This window comes from Bos indicus x Bos taurus, chromosome 16, assembly GCF_003369695.1.
Source record: "Bos indicus x Bos taurus breed Angus x Brahman F1 hybrid chromosome 16, Bos_hybrid_MaternalHap_v2.0, whole genome shotgun sequence".
NCBI classification, from domain to species: Eukaryota; Metazoa; Chordata; class Mammalia; order Artiodactyla; family Bovidae; genus Bos; species Bos indicus x Bos taurus.
Window position 1 is genome coordinate 44397792 of NC_040091.1, and position 5404 is coordinate 44403195.

Below are 5404 nucleotides of genomic sequence, written 5' to 3' on the forward strand. Positions count from 1 at the left end.
GCCAGAACAGAGCTCGGTGTTACTCCCTCTTTGTGGACGAGGTTCTCCATCTCATCACTGGATCTAGACAGGAGCCCTAAGTGGGAGGAAGGAGACAGGGCAGGGAGAAAACACGAGCGAAGCCCACCCCCTGTCCCTGGGCACTGGGGGAGGAAGGGAGAGGCGGGAGGCTGGGAGACGGTCAAGCTGATGGGGACCCATGAGGAGGGGACCCATGAGGACCCCTGGGGTAAAGGCTCAGCCTACCCCTCACCTTGGGAGCTGTTTATAAGCTCTGGCTGAGTCGCCTGGCTGGAGAGATGAGCAGGGCGGGTTGAGTTGCTCTACTCCAGGCTGAAAGCTGCAATGGCCCTTTGGGAGGGATGACCTGAAGGGGGTGGAAGGGCAGTCAGGATGGGAGGTAGGTGGAGGCTGGCAGAGAGATGCAGACAGGGCCCCATGGCTCAGATGGTAAAGAATCCACCTGCAATGCGGGAGACCTGGGTTCAATATCCCCTGGAGACGGGAAAGGCTACCCACTCCAGAGTTCTTGCCTGGAGAATCCCATGGACAGAGGAGCCTGGTGGGCTACAGTCTATGGGGTTGCAAAAGGGTCAGACCTGACTTAGTGACTAACTTCACAGCAGAACCCTGGAAATCAGGGGTCTACCAAATCCCATTGGCCCCTGCAGTGCACACTGGTGAACCAGACCTCCAGCCAGGAGGTCACACAAGCCCCACCTTGCCCCCAGATTCCCCTAGAGAGAAACAGGAGGACAGAGCCATTGTCCTAAAGAGCCTGGTGCGTGGGTACATGCTCAGTCGTGTCTGACTCTTTGAGACCCCACGCACTGTAGCCCACCAGTAAGAACTACCTGGGAAGCCTGCCAAGAGACTGAGTCAGACCCAAAAGGACCGTTCAAAGAATCCCATTGAACTCGTTTGTATCAGGTTTGATCAAAGTAAGTGAGTCCCCGTCACACCCTCCAAGCCCCACCGCTGGTGATGATTCATGAGAAAGCTCAGTTCAGCCACAAATAAATAACTGGATGCCAGTCCTTTGCACCCTGAAAATGGTGGGAACAGCTCAGCTCATGGGCTGGGGCTTCAGCTCTAAGAGAGGGAAGAAGGGGGAGGGTGGGAGACGACCTCAGGTGGGTCCCCACGGCGTGCTCACCTGCCTGCCATCCCAAGCCGTCCGTCCACCAGGTGGTGGGAGAGCCCCACCTTCCAGACTTGCAAGGAGCCTGAGCACAGGGAGGGCCAGTGGGGGGAGCCAGTGACATTTCTAGTGTTTCTCTGGCACAAAAGGGAAGAGATGGTGCTTTTAAAGCCTTTTCCAACCTTGCAAGGATTCATGGTGCTAAGGCTCATTTTTTTTGACTTTGTAAGCAGACTTTTTCTGCAAAACACACAACTGCATTTTTTAGAAAATGAATAACATTATTTTAAATAACAGATCTCTTGCCAGGCCTTGTGTTAGTACTTTTACAGACTTGAACCCTCATTTAATCATCCTCCCTTTAGGAAGTGGGCATTACCCACACCATGTTTCTTGGATCCGGAAGCTTGAGGCTTGGTGAGCGAAAGCCACGTGGCAGTCAGGATTGGAGCTGGACTCACTGGGACTTGAACCCCGAACTGAGTGACTCGGGCCCACGCCTCCCGCAGCATGAGACAACCTTGGCTGCGGGGTTTGCTGTCTGGCTTGGGTGTTTACTGAGCACCTGCTTTCCACTGGTCGGTCTAGGAGAGCAAGGGAGGCAGCTTCATCAATACCAGCCCAGGGACTCCCCTGTGGTCCAGCAGCTGAGACTCCGAGTTCCCAGTGCAGGGACCTGCGTTTGATCCCTGGTCAGGGAACTAGGTCCTGCATGCCGCAATTAAATATCCTGAATGCTGCAACAAGGGCTTCCCACGTGGCTCAGGGTTAGGAATCTGCCTGTCAGGCAGGAGACGTGGCTTCAATCCTTGGGTGGGGAAGATCCCCTGGAGAAGGAAAAGGCAACCCACTCCAGTGTTCTTGCCTGGAGAATCCCATGGACAGAGGAGCCTGGCGAGCTACAGTCCATGGGGTCACACAGAGTCAGACACGACTGAGCGACTAAGCAGCAGCAGCATGCTGCAACAAACGTCGGAAGCTCCTGCCTGCTGCGACTAAGCTCTGGTGCAGCCAGATAAACATGCATATATATAGACAAGCCATCCGGAGGCCTTCCCAACCTGCGCTCCACCCGCCTTTCCCAGCCTCCCCCACGACTGCGGCCCCGTCAGTGGTTTGCCCCAGGAGCTGCCTTTTGGCTCCCAGTTCAGGACTGACAGAGCTGCAGGTGTGTGTCTGTGCGTGAAAGCATGTGCTTCCACACGTGTTGTAGAGAAAGGTGCCTTCTCTTCTCTAAAACACAGTTAACAGATTACTGGTGTCCTTCAGTCAACACTGCTTTTCGTTTTTCTGGGCAACTTCTGTGGATCTGATGTGCCCTCCACACACACACGTGCGTGTACACACACATGCACAGAGTTTGCATTGCAGAGCCCAGGGGGACAGGATAATCCGGCTCCTTTTGTGTCCTCCTGCACAACCTGGCAAGCAGAGGGCCAAACACAGGGTAGACACTTTAAACAAATGTATTTGATCTGCACAGAACGGGGTCAGCTGAGGTTGTGTGGTTATCCCTGTGTCTACACAGGTAGATTATGGGTTAAAACAAATTGTTATGGGGATCCTGGGAACTTCATCAGACTATTTCCAAGCATATGTCCTTCTTGTAAGGAGCCTATGACACCAAACCCTGGACTCTGGGCCATCCAAAGGCTGGACAAAGTGAGGTGGGAGGGGGTGCGGCGTGTCTGGAGTCTAAGCTCAGCCAGAGCAAGAACCCAGATCTGGATGTCAGGAGTGCTGGAGCATGAGAGTGTTTATACATCGGTTTTAGAGTCGAGGCACCCAGGAGGGCTGTGGACTCCATCTGTGGGCTGAGACACAGCCTCACAGGGACATAGTGTTGTTTGAGAAAATGCAGAATGCCCAGTTAAATTAAAATTTCCAATAAACAGCAAATAATTCTCATGTATGGGTGAGTTCCAGGTAATACTTGATATCCAATATTTTGGTATGCCCCACCCAGCAGCCCTGCTGGGTCAGCTCCCGGACCCTGGTGGAGGAAGCCACCCTGGGGAGCCCATGACCTTCTTTCTTGAAACTGTTAGGCAATCAGAACCCCCAGACTTGGGCTTCTGACCAGTGCTGGCCAAGTTCAATTTGATTTACTGTCCCCCCCATGCTGGTGGCTCAAATGGTAAAGAGTCTGCCTGCAATGCAGGAGACCCGGATTCAATCCCTGGGTTGGGAAGAATCCCTGGAGAAGGAAATGGCAACCCACTCCTATATTCTTGCCTGGGAAATCCCATGGACCAAGGAGCCTGGTGGGTGACAGTCCATGGGGTCGCAGAGAGTCAACATGACTAAGCGACTAACACTTTCACTTTTTTTACTTTGAGAGAGCAGTAAGCATCCAACATTCATGAGAAGTGCCAGCCATTCTTTGGGTGGGTCTTGAGAGTGGAAACTCCTGGATTGTACTCACTAGGATCTTGAGAGTTTCAGTGCTTTTGTGCTTTATCTATCTGTTCAATATATTAAAATTCTGAATCTACTAAACAAAAGCTTCTAACACTTAACCACAATTTATATAAATAATACATTTAAGACCTATTAAGTTTTCAGATGATTTTAATCTTTTATCTTCATGCCCATATTTTGTGGTATGAAATATGACACAGAACAGAGCGCAAAACAATGATTTATCACACGTGTGGAACTGCAGCCAGGTCTGGGTAGAATATTTGCCAGTTCCCTAGAAATCCATCTTCTGCTGTCTCTATCACGAATCTCTTCTATTCTCAATCCCTGCCAAGAGGTAATCACTTTTCTGACTTCTATGTTCATTGCTTTCAGGCTTTTCAAAAAATAGCTGCAACAGATATGCCCAAGCTGGTAGAAAGTGATTCCAGGAAGCCAGAGTAAGGAGAGTAGGGTGTGGAAGGGAGAGAAGCTAGTGACAAATGCGGGCATGAGCAGGTCACCAGTGTGGGCAGCAGGGGCTCAGTCGTATTGGGGTGCCCAAGAAGCCAAATGGAACTCATTTATCGTTGTTCTGCTGCAGGATGGAGCACTGAGACATTTATTTACCAACTTTCAGTCTCTTCTGAAACTGGAAAGAGGAGAAACTAAAGCAAAGATGAACTAAAGAGCCTCTTGATGAGGGTGAAAAAGAAGAGTGAAAAAGCTGGGTTAAAACTCAACGTTCAAAAAACTAAGATCATGGCATCTGGTCCCATCACTTCATGGCAAATAGAAGGGGTGAATGTGGCAGCAAGCACAGATTCTCTTTTCTTGGGCTCCAAAATCACTGTGGACAGTGACTGCAGCCATGAAACTAAAAGACATTTGCTCCTTGGAAGGAAAGCTATGACAAACCTAGGCAGCATATTAAAAAGCAAAGGCATCATTTTCCTGACAAAGGTCCATACAGTCAAATCTATGGTTTTTCCAGTAGTCATGTACGGATGTGAGAGTCAGATCAGAAAGAAGGCTGAGCACTGAGGAATTGATGCTTTTGAACTGTGGTTCTGGAGAAGACTTCTGAGAGTTCCCTGGATAGCAAGGAGATCAAAACAGTCAATCCTGGATAAAGTCAACCCTGAATATTCACTGGAAGGACTGATGTTGAAGCTGAAGCTCCAATACTTTGGCCACCTGATTCTTTGGAAAAGACCCTGATGCTGGGAAATATTGAGAGTAAGAGGAGAAGTGGGTGACAGAGGATGAGATTCTTGGATAGCATCACTGACTCAGTGGACATGAATTTGAACAAACTCTGGGAGATAGTGAAGGACAGGGGAGCCTGGCATGCTGCACTCCATGGGTTTGCAAGGAGGTGGACATGACTTAGCTACTGAACAACAAGTCTGTTCTAGTGGAGGGGTGCCCTAGGGACCTAACTGTTGGCACTGTAGCTATAGATTTTGGAGGAGGGATGGGCTCTCAGGGTGCTGGAGAAATCTCAGCAGCTTGCGAAGGGAAACTCAGCTTGCTGGGAACTATTTACTGCAGCAGCAAGTGAACTCAGATGAGCCTGGGATGTCACAGTGATGCTAGTCAGATTGCCAGTCTGCTGCAAGATGCAGGGCTGCTACCAGGATTTAAATCAGTGCGCTGGCTCCTTGGGCTTCCCTAGTGGCTCAGTGGTTAAGAGTCCACCTGCCAAAGTAGGAGCCATGCGTTTGATCCCTGGGATGGGAAGATCCCCTGGAGAAGGAAATGGCTACCCACTCCAGCATTCTTGCCTGGGAAATCCCTCAGACAGAAAGCCTGGCGGGTTACAATCCATGGGGTTGCAAAGAGTCAGACATGCTTAGCAAC